Genomic DNA, 12,419 nt, shown 5'->3' on the forward strand with positions numbered 1-12,419 from the left:
AAGGCAGGATATTGGGGGCTCCTGCAGCTCAGCTGTGCATGTGCTGTGAACTTCAGCTAATGTATCACCAGCTCTGGCACCTCATTTCCCCATTTATGAAAGCATGGGTATCTACCAGACAGTAGCCGCTGGCCTCCCTGAAGTGGCCAGTGAGTCTAACACTCAAGTTTCTACCAAGAATATGGGGGAATAGAGACCCCCTGCTCCTGCATCATAGGTGAGGACACAGAGTCAGGAAGAGCAAGGCATTTGCTCAAGGTCTCCAGCTTAGATATGATCTAGTGAGAGCTTTGCAACCCCTCCCCTGGAGGCAACTGATGGCATTGGCAGGCATAGTGGTTAAAGCTGGAGAGGATTGCAATGGAGGAGGTGGGACTCGGAGGGAAAGATGGATAAAGACCCCTCTGTGCTCATTAGTGGGGTAAGGCTGCAGGACCTCACTTGAAGCATAAGTAGAAGACAAGTGTTGGAACTGCTATCTGGGGGACATACTCCCTCTCCCTGGGGGCCCCCAGTTTCAGCTGGCTGTCATATACAGCAACCACACAACCCTCAGAGCAGAGTACCCCAGGGCCTTTCCTGAGCAGGTGCCCCATTTGGGGAGCTGGTGGCACAGCATAGATACCAGCGCAAGTAGCTGAGGGTGGTCTGCATGTGTCCTTTCCCTGGGGCAAGGCAAGAGAACCTGTGGGGGTTGAAGTTGAAGGCATCCCTGAGGACCCCCATCCCTGCCACAATGGTGCAGAGTGTTTATAAGACCTTGTTACATCTCCCATATGGTGCAGGCACAGAGGAAATGAGAGTAAGAAATTGTCACTGACATTCCCTGAAGGTTCACTACCTGTTCACTGCATTAGAGCTCTCGTGTCATTGACTTTCCAGCTGCCGGGTCAGCTAGGTATTGTTATAGCCATCTTAGAGATAACCAAACTGAGGCCCAGAGAAATTACTTCACTGGCCCTCCTGGGTAGGAACTGTGAGCTTGGTAATTTTGACAGAGGCCAGAGTGTCACACTGAAGTCCTTGGGTGTGATGGGAATCCACATTTCACTGATGTCTATGTGCTTATGAGACTGGTGCTCCTCACATGTACAAAGAGAAGACCCTCCCCTAAAATCCTGGGGCCAGATGGGTCTCCAGTGCCTTTCATGGTCCCCAGGCTCCAAGGTTTGAAGCCCAGGTCCCACCCAGCCCTGCTTCCTTTTCCCCCACCCCAAGGAAATGGCCTCCTGCCTTCACAGACTCCGAAGAGGTGCATGGGGATGGTTGTGCATACTCCACACCCAGGGCAAAGGAAGAGAGCAAATACAGAAGGCAGGCAGTTGACACAGAAGGGCAGCCTGAAGCAGAGGAGACAGCATTGAGGGTCCACAGATAGCTAAAATGCCACTCTAGAGATGTGAGGAGGAGGTTGTGGCCCCATCTCTTCTAGGCTCACAGCCTGATGGAGAAACCAATGGAAGAAGGTGCTGGAGGAGGACCCATTAGGAGACTTGAAGTGGTCAGGGGCCTGACTTCATTGTCCTGGGCATCCCAGTCTGGCCCACCTCTGAGAGACAGGATGTCCTTGAGGGGCCTCCTGATAGGCACCACCATTCTCCTACTTCAAAAAAAAAAATTCTCAATGGGCTTCCTGAGGATTCGTTGGGGCAGGGACTCTGGGGCTATTTCTATAGGAAGGACCTGCCAGCTGGAGAGATTGGAGACAAAAACAGAGAAAGAAGAGCAAGCCAGTCCTGGGAGGTTTACACTTCTCAGTAAGAGGAGCCAGACAGCTCATCGTCTATCTACCTTGAAAGTTCCACCCCCTTGCTGGGCACAGACTCCACTCTCCAGGAGACAGAGATGGGGAAGAGATGCGGTTCATCAGAGCTGACAGGAATCTGGAATGCCATTTCCCCTGATCTGCCCTCTGCCCACACAGACACACACTTGCACACCAGAGAAACTGTATCTTCCCCATACTCTCCAGGTTCAGGTCCAGATTGCCCTCTGGAGCTGGCCATGGAGTGGGTAAGGGTGAGACTGTAGCTAGTCCACTGTGCAGGGACTGTCTCCCGGGGGGCTGAAGAGAGGAGAACATACCAGCAATGTAGCTCCTTCAGGAAATCTCCAGCAATGCATGACTCTAAGCAAACTCTACTTTGAAGCCACCAGTTCAGGTGATTAAACTGCAACTTTTGATAGCAGCCCCACACGGGCTGCTGGTCAACAGAGCACAGGTGCGGAGCACCCGCCAAAGTTGCAGATACACCAACAGATGCCTGTTCCTTGTGCATCCACAAGTGAACATGCTCCTCACATGCACAAGCACACACATTCCATTTATGCACGGTGCACACACTTCTCATGTGCCCTTGTGATGCTGTGTGACTTTTCCTGGGGAGGTGTAAACAATAACCTACTCACCCCAAACAGGGCACCAGCAACAGACATACCCAGCTCGATGGGCTTACTTACAGGAACATGGGTGGCTCAAAGGCAACTGTGTCACTGAAAAGCCCACCTCAGTGTGGGTGACGACCCTGAAAAGCTCCATCCCCAGAGGTCCCCTTGCAGCCCAGCAGGCAGGAGAGTCTTTTCTTGCTTATAACAGTTACTGCTTCCATCAGCCTTGAGGATCTTGTAATCCTCAGAGTTTTCCAGAACCTTCTAACTCACCTGAGATTCTCTGTTCCTTTCAGGAGAAAATGTTTCAATATTTCAGAAATTGCTGTATGACATGCGTACACATCCCTCACACGTGCATACAGGCCTCTTGCCAACTATACAGGCTCCACTCATGTGCACAGCTCATACACTCCAGCACACTCTTCATGTGTACCCATACCTTTTTTTTTTTTTGGAGCTAAGGATCAAACCCAGGGCCTTGCGCTTGCTAGGCAAGTGCTCTACCACTGAGCTAAATCCCCCCATGCACACTTTTTTAAGCTTTCTTTTTATTTAATCTTTGTGTCTTTCACATCATGCATCTCAATCCCATTCATTTCCTGTCCATGCGTATCTGCCCTCTGCTCTTGCAGCCCCCCCACCATAAAATTTAAGAGAAAAAAGAAAAGGGGGGAAATCTCGTCATGGGAGCTGTATTGTGACATAGTGAGTCATGCAGTAAAGCCTTTTGTCCATGTATCTTTATTTGCAAGTGTTCATTGCAAAGAGTCATTGGTCTGGTTTTGAGGCCTACAGTTTCTGCTACACTATATCAATGCTGGGCCCTCACTGGGACTCCTCTTGGTTATCCTAATATTGTCCTGTGTCGTGGAGATCCTGCAGCTTTGGGTCTGCAAGACTGGTCCCTTCACCTGTTCATAGATGGGGTGGATATTGGGGTGGGGCAACCCATAACCCTGGTTCTGGGTAATTGCAGAGTTGGTCAGCCCACTAGCTCTCCCCAGTCCTCACCACGTGGGTGAGCTCTCCTGCATTGCCTTGGAGAGTTCACCCTTTGTAAGGGTGAGCAAGGTGGTGTTGGGGGAGGGGGAGGGGGCACAGTTCTCCTGCTTTCTTGTCCTCAGGGTCACATCTCCCACACCTACACATTTAGGACCAGCTCTACTGTGTTGCCCAGGCATGGCATAGGGGCCACTCTCCCAAGTGCTGTAGCATATGATAGACAAGACTAGATTGTCCTGTCTTATGACCTCAGGGCCAGCTCTCCTACCTGCTTCAGGAATTGATGGGCAGGGGAGGGTGGCATCTCCCTCCCTCCCATGCTGCCACATGACAGGTGAGTAGTGGGGACATCTCTTCCATGTTCACAGCTTCAGAGTTGGCTCACCCACACCTCCGCCAACAGGATTGGCTTTATTGATGCGCACACTTCTTAATTGCACATGTGCATGGAGGCAGCTGGAGCCTAACAGCACCCATGCAGGGCTAGGAGACAGCGGTTATTCCCCCCTTTATCAGGGCTGAGCTGAAATTGAGAAGGTACAGGTCACAGGAATGGCCACTAGGGCTGTAAGTACAAGCCTGGGCCTAATGGAGGAGGTGGAGTAGAATTGGGCAGCATTTGAAGCTCCAGTGCCCCCCTAAGGTTCCTCTGTGGACAGGGCCTGCAGCCCATCTTCGTAAATAACCTTCAGGGGCCCCAATGTGTGCTGAGCTTGTGGAAGCAGCCCATACTTACAGCAGTAAATAAAAGCTCTCTCAGCATTCAGAAGACTGCCATTCACATGCAAGCCATCACTGAGTTAATTACAAAGATTCTTATCTGTTCATTAAAGAGACTAGAGGGCCCTCTATTTGGAAACATTGCGGTTAAAGGGACTGTGTTATTAACTCTAATGAAATGATTCACTCAGGGCTGGTGCCTGGTGAGGTGGAACCTGGGGACAGAAGCCCTCATTTAGGGTGCCTGGTCCTTTGTACAACAGTCAGAAAGGATTCTGGGAGGAGCCCCGGGTGAGGCTGGCAGAAGGAAAGGCTGCCAGGTGGTATGGCTCAATTCACTGGGCCATGGAAGGAGCACGGCGTATTCTTCCTTGAGCTATGGTTCCCCATCCATAAAACAGGGATAAAATACCCATCTCAGAGGGTCCTTATGGGAATTAAATGAGTCATTCACTGTGTCAGGGTAACAGAGATTGGCTAAGCCTCCAGATCACCTCAGCAAACATGAACTATTATTTTATGAACTTTCAAAGAAATATGCTTTTCTAAAGTGAGGTGACATGGAGGTCTAGTCTCAACATCCATCTAATGCTACCGATTTTTTTTTTCTTGACATTTTGAGACAGGTCTTCCTTCTTAACCTGTGTCATCTCTTAGGGAACTTGAACAGTCTGTGAAGACATTGGAAGTCTCTAAAAGAGAGACACAGGTATTTCACTTTACTACACTGAGGTATGTGTGTGTGTGTGTGCATGTGTCTGTGTGTGTGTATGTGCGTCTGTGTGTATGTGTGTATGTGTGTGTGTCTGTATGTGTAATGAATATCACAGGCAACTCAACAGGGTAGCTATGAGCTGGTGTGACGTTGTCTACTTTCAAAGCATTCCTCAAGATTTACTTACCCTGAGCTCCCCAACCTCTGGGACTACTCTAAAATAAGGGGACCAAACTCATAACAGGGACAGCCTGTCAGTCTTCCTAGCCCTGGTTATCTCACAGGAAACAATGTGCTTAGAGAGGGCAGGCCTGGGATGCTTAGAGCAGAGTGCTCTGATACAGTAGGCCAGCTGCTGTTTACCATGCTGCACCACACTCAGCTCCCCTCCCCTCCTCTCCAGCCTAGCACAGAGCTCTAAGGGCACCGATGACTGCAGGGTGAGGGGCAGATAAGGGCAAGCTTTTCTCTGGGCCACGTTCACAGGCTGATGAGGACTCAGCTTGATGGCTGGCTGCAACTCCATCCTTCCGTCCTCCTCCTTTCCCAAAGCCTCCATCTTAGTCCTCCTGAAGAGGCCTTTCCGGAGAGAGGGAACTAGAGCAGAAGCCAAAAGCTCTGGAGCTGGTAGGTATGGGGGTGCGCTTCTTTCCTAAAACAGGGCCTGACCAGGGAGCATGTGTTACCCACAAACCCTTCCTCCTGGGGATGAACCTCCGAGTGGCCTGTGGCTCCTTAGCCATAGATGCGCACAGGCTGTCCACAAAGCCCCAAGGTCCCTGAGACAGTTCTGGAAGTTGTCTTCTGCTTGTCTCCTCCAGACCCAGATGAGAGCACGAACCCATTTCTGCTAAACTGCTCTAGGACCCTGGGAAAACAGGCCAGGCCAGCCCATCACCCACCGCATAGGAGTCCTCCCACACTGTCAGATCATCGGGAAGCGAGGCAGGCTCGAGATGAGCTTTGAGAAGTCCACAGCCTCCCAAAATGGTCTGTAAAGGGAGTATATAGTATTTGCATATAGACTTCCTTTCATTCTTAAATGGTCCAGACTGCACAAAGATCAACTTGAGGTAGGGGGATGATAGCATTTAAATCCTAGGCTCCCTTTGCCCCCTCCTCTCAGTTCCAGGCCTGAGCAGGAACCCCCCCCCCATCCCAAGTCACACAAGAAGGGGACCTCTTTTAAGAGTAAATAAAGCCACTCATCTCAAATGAAATCAAACCTCCAGCCCTAGCTAGCCCACAGTGCACTCCAGATAAAATGCAATGTGGGGTACAGTGCTGAGTCTGTGGGAGACAGTACTTATGCCACCCTTCCGATAGGAAGGCACCCTCTTCTGGGGGATCTGTGCAGGCTGGAAGGCCTCCTGCAGGCACCTCTCTGACATGAGGACTTGATCTCCTGGCCCCTATAATCCAGTCACTAGGTGGTCATCGTGGCAGTAGAGGGTATTAAAAGAACCCTAGGCTGGGAGTAAAGTACTTGCACCCATGAGGACCTGAGTTCTACCCCATGAAAATAAATAAATAAACATAAGGTCAGGCATGGTGCATGAATGGTGGTGCATACTTGTAATCCCAGCACTGGGAGGGAGAGACTGGTCGCTGGGGCTCCCTGACCAGCCAGACTAGCCGCCTTGGTGAGTTTCAGGCAAATAAGAGACTCTATCTCAAATATAAACAATAAACAGGGTAGACAACACTTGAGGAATGACAGTTTAGGTTGTCCTACACTCAAGCACCCGCATACAAGTGAAAACACACACACACACACACATTGAATCCTGCCCTAACTGGCTCAGAGCCATTCACAACCTGTACATCTGTCTCCTGTAAAAATTAACTTAACCTGCTGTGTTTTGTTGAGTCAGGGTCTTTCTATGGATCTGACGCTGACCTGAAACTCATTGTATATTCAGATTGTTTCAAACTCTCCATCCTCTGACTCATTTCCAGAGTTCTGGGTTTGCAGGCACATGTTCCACATGCTGTTAGTCTGGAATAAGCAATGAAAAAATTCCATTCCAGTACTGGAAAAAAAACAACAAACAAACAAACAAACAAAAAACTAAAACCCACCCCTGGTCTGTAGCTAAACCTTTTCTCCAGCAGCCCTTCCCAGGAATGCGGATCAGGAAGGAAGAAATCTATGCGTGTATAGGGAGGGCCATTGTAAGGCTCAGACTTCCTGTGGATAACAGGCAGGCACCAGAGGGAAGACTCACAGCCTGGAGGGGAGAATAAACAGAGGCAGAAGAGCCCGTGGGGGAGTTACAGAAGGGGACAAAGATTCTGCTACTGAGCAAACCAGAGTCACAGAAGCCGGATACAGGGCAGACCAGCAAGGACCAAGACTTTAGCTTTTATCCCGACTTAGTGTGTGCCAGCAGAGGCTGTTTGTTAAACACACTTGAACAGAGTGTCCCACTGGATTTCAGGAAGTTGGCCATGGTGGGGAGGGAAGATTGAGGATTGGGGTGGATTAGAAACCAGGCCACGGTAGTATTGACTGAGTCTGGGAACAGAAGGCCAAGGGGTTCTCTCAAGATTCCCCAGTCCCCTGCCTCAATGTTTCACTCTTTGGAAGGTTCCCTAAGGGCTAGAATTGTGTCACCAAGCAGGAAGAAAGGACTTTGACACTGGGTTCTGCTGTTTGTCACACATTGCTTTGAATCTGTATTATAGTACCCAATCTATAAAACAGGGCTGATTTTTCTCCTTTTTCCCTAAGTGGTTATGGAGGACAGTGGTCATTTACAGACAAGTTCAGACACAGCAAATGCTGCCTAAGTGGGACCATCAGTGTCCTGCTTTTAAATGTTCCACATGCTGTTAGTCTGGAATAAGCAATGAAAAAATTCCATTCCAGTACTGGAAAAAAAAACAAAACAAACAAACAAACAAAAAACTAAAACCCTGAGCCTGGAATGACTGGTAGTATAAAGAAACAGGGATTCAAAGTTAGGGCTCCTGACCACTACCCTATGCAGACCTGGCTTTCAAGAAATCAGTGGATGTCACCCTTCACCATGCTGTCTACAGAGGTGAGCTGGGCTGGACCATTGCCATCCCTCCAATTCTGCCAGACCCAGCTTCACCTACCCTTTGTTGGAAAAGCTCTTTGCAAAATTATCGTGGCCATTCCAGCCTATGCAGGCAGTCAGCAAGGATGGGGGAGGGCCACGGCAGCAGGGAGAGATGCTAAATGTTCACCAGCCTGTCCCCTGGGCCTCAGTGTGGGGCTGAGGGATGGGCCTGTGCTCTGTCAGTGGCCCCAGTCTTCGATGGATGTGCAACCTGGTAAGATGGTGTCGGCAACACTTGGCGAGATTCATTTTCCCTGCTGCTATGGGAGAAAAATGGGACCTGCGAGCCATCCATCTGCTCGGCAGGCAAACAGGAGAGCAGCCTTGCAGAGAGCAGTACAGCCAGCCTAGCTTAGCAGTCTCAGAACAGGCAGGGACAGAGAGGTTGCCCAGGATGGACAGGACTCAGGTGGACCTCAGGTAGCCTTGGAGGCCAGAAAAGGGTTCTTGGAAGTGATGGATGGTTGTGAGCTACCTGACATGGGTGCTAGGGACCAAACTCAGATCCTCTGGAAGAATAGCAAGCACACTCAACCACTGAGCTATCTCGTTAGTCCTTAGCCACACTGAACCCCCATCCCCTCGGTATCACAAATAAGGAGGGACCCAGTGCAATCAGGACTGAGATAGAACATGTCTAACAATAAAACTCCCTATTTGTGTACCACAAGTCTACTACCCCCTAGCAGGTACTGTCAAGTACACATGTCAAATGCATTGTGTTTCCAGGAAAGTGATCCTCCATTTACAGTGGTGTTAAGCCCATCACAAGCTGAAAACCTCATAAAATGAAAATGCATTTAATCCACCAAATGTTCTGCCTCAGCACACCAGCACACCGTATGGGGGGGGGGGGGGCGCCTAGTGTCCCCTGATGATCTCTTGACTAACTGGGAGCATTGGCCCACTGCTTCTGTTCATCATCTTGACAATATGTCCCACGTCATGTCTCTGGATTGAGCGAAGATTAAAATTCAAAAACCAGTTTCAGGTTGGGGTTGTAGCTCAGTTGATACTTGCCTAGCATGTACAAGGTCTGGATTAGTTCCCCAGACCCGGTAAGTCAGGTGCATAGCACGTACCTATATTCTGAGCGCTTGGAAGGTGAGGCAGGAGGATCAGGAGCCCAAGGCCAGCCTCAGCTATAGAGTAAGTTCAAGGCCAGCCTGGGATACATGAGATCTTGTTTCAGAAAGAGACAGAGAGAGCCAGAGGCATAGACAGAGAAAGGAAGTGCTTTTCCAATAGATCTGTACCTCATCTAGACTATCAAGAAGACACTGAACGGCAAGCCACCAGAAGTATTGGACTATCTTTAGAGACCAAGTGAGTTTGACTCATCCAAAGTCAGTGTTACAACAAGTTTGGCATAAAGTTCTTTCTCATCTCCTAGTCATGATTCTAGAGTTGAGTAGCCCTTGAAACCAGAGCAGGTTTAAAGAACACCACACTGCATGTGGTCAGGAAGAATCTGGGGACAGAAAGTGAGATCCAAATGGGAGATAGAAAGCTTAATTGGTGTGACTTCAGCCCGACTTGAATCAGCCAGTTCCAGCAGTAACTGACGCTCAACTGCTACAATGGACCAAGACCTGGCTGTTTGTTACATGACTGCACTCCTAAGTGCTTTAGCGTGCTTTAGCCTGAGCAGCTCCATATTGGTTTGGTCTATTGGGCCAGTACAGGAGCTTGGTTACAAATCAATGGCTTCCTACAAATTACATTTGCCAGCTCCTCCTTTTGGCTCTCCCCACCACCATCTCTTCCCTGTAGAACCTTTCTCAAATCCTTATCACTAGCCCTTCCTTTGGTGGTCTACAAGCATCAGTGTGCTTTTGTGCCCACCCTCTTATCCTTAGGCCTTGTTTACGAAGGTTTGTAATCTGTTCCCCTCCCCCACCATTGAACATATAGGGAAACTGATGCAGAGATGAACCTGGCCCTGACCAAGAAGTCAAAAGAGGGGCTAGGATTGACTCCATTCCAAAGTCAGGGCTTACCCCAACACTCACTCTGTCTCCCTACACCTGTGCTCACCAGAGCATCCATGACTCCTCCTACCTGTCCTCCCTGCTTGGCTTTCCGCACTGCAGCCTCTTTCTAGCCTGTTTCTGATCTGATCCCATCATTTCTGAGGGGACTAAGTAGAGATCCAGCATTTGCCACCTAGGGACAGGATCCTTGCACAGCTCTGGGACTGCTCCCTCAGACATCAGGCTAAGTTGGCAGACTCTAGGGAACAGGGAAGACAACTCTATGTGGTAGCTGTTGTGTATTTATATTCCTCAGAATTAAAAAATTCACTCCTAGAAGAGGAAGGGAGGGTCATAAGAACCATAAGCTAATGAAACCTAAAGGATTCACAAGGCCTCTCTGTGGCGATATTTTATGTATGCTCTAACAAAGCTTGTCTGAGAATCAGAGGCAAAGCCAGCCATTAGTTAGCCATAGAGGCCAGGCAATGGTGGCACACACCTTTAATCCCAGCACTTGGGATCTTATTATGCCTTTGACCCCAGTACTTGGGAGGCACACACACACACCTTTAATCCCAACACTAGGGAGGTTGAGATAGAAGTGATGTGGCTGGGCAAAGAAAGGAATATAAGGCGGGAGGAGACAGGAGCTCCTCCTTTTTGGCTGAGGAGTTGGTGACGTGAGAGGTAGCTGTGGCTTGTTCCTTTGTCCCTCTGATCTTTCAGCACTTACCCGATATCTGGCTCTGGTTTTCTATTAAGACCATTTGGGATTCATGCTACACCTCTCTCCAAAGATACATAAGCAGTGAACATTTGCTTGGGGTGGAGGAGACTCTACCATGGAACTATCTACAAGTTGGGCAGGTAACACCAGGGAACAGCTGTAGTAGGAATCTTCAAGGTTCTTATTAATAAAATCAAACCAGAGGGCAGTTACTGGGGTGAATGCTGGAAGATCAGAGAAGCAGAACAAGCCACAGTTTCCTCACCTTGCTAGTTCCTCAGGTGATCCTGTTTCCTCAGGCTGGAAGCTTCTGAGTCCTCATTCCAATGGCTCTCAGCTGAACTGTTCTGCTCCAAAGCCTGAATGCTAATCCAGCAAAATACTTAACTAACTAAATGCGTAACTAACCCTGGTGCCTGGTTTTCTCGTCTTATACATCTTTCTACTTTCTGCATCACTCCCTGGGATTAAAGACTGGGTTTCTGGGATTAAAGGTGTGGGTCACCTTGCTTAGCTGTTTCTAAAGTGGCCTTGAACACATAGAGATCCACCTGGCTCTGCCTCTCAAGTGCTGAGATTAAAGGCGTGCACCACCACTGCCCAACTTCTGCTATGGCTTACTCTTCCCATTTTCTAGCCACCATTTGTGGTTCTGTATCTAATGGCTGTCTGACCCCAGATAAGTTTATTACCTGCACAATATTTTTGGGAACACAATACCACATTTCCCCTGTTTTCGTCTAAAAATTTTAAAAAAGGCTTATAACTAATACAAGAAAAATTATATCCAATAAGTATATACAATATACACAGTTAAGATTACATTAATGATGTCTAGTCCATTAACATTTGACAGATTCAGATAAACTCCATTAATATATAACAATGTCCAGTCCAGTAATATTTGATAGACTCAGACAAAAAATTTTCATTACTTATCCTTTTTAAAACAAGTAGTTCTTTTTTAAATGTAGATCCGATAATTGACCTTTTTTACCTGGTCATATCCATATTCTCTCTTTTCTTTTCATAATAACTTTAGTAATCTACCTTTTGTTATTTTTATATTTTTCCTTTTTTCTTTTTAGTGTAGATTCAATGATCTACCCATTTATCCTATTATTTCTTTATCTTTTTTTCTGAGGGTAGATTCAGTGATCTACCTCATATCTATAGTCTCCTTTTTCTTTTTTAAACAAAAACTCTATTTTTGGGTTAATTGTCAAGTCTTGTATCATTTGTCTCACCGCTGCATAATGAGAAAGTGCAGGGCTTGTTTCGAGTCCTTGTTCAAGTAGTCTGTCAGGCAGTGTCCTCTAAGCCAGTCATCTCGAAATTGTCCTGAGCAGTCTGTAGTCCAAAGTCGATCTTTCCAAGGCGCTAATGGCTTTACCATAGTCCACATGTGGAATCATCATTGTGGGATCCTGTCATCCCTTTGAAGATTTCAAAGTCACTGTTAGCTATGGTCATGGTTCTCTGAAGACTTTTTTTTTCCTCTGTGGTTTGGAGCAATGAGTCTGATAAATGTCTGTCTCTCAGAACCATGAATGTTCTTCCCTAGAAAAGAAAATCTTAACAGCAATTTCTCGCCACCATTTGTCTTGGCAAACTTTTCCAAACTGACATTTGTCGATGCTTTCTTGTAACATGGTTCTGGCAATTCTTCTCTGAACAAGCAGTGGTAAACGCTTTGTCCCAGGTAGCAGCATCACCACAGTCACCAACATGATGAGAAGAAGCTGCCAACTCGGAGCAGCAGCCTCTGCCTCCATGGTCCCACTGCAAACGTTTGTGGC

This window comes from Onychomys torridus, chromosome 8 (assembly GCF_903995425.1).
Source record: "Onychomys torridus chromosome 8, mOncTor1.1, whole genome shotgun sequence".
Classification (NCBI taxonomy): domain Eukaryota; kingdom Metazoa; phylum Chordata; class Mammalia; order Rodentia; family Cricetidae; genus Onychomys; species Onychomys torridus.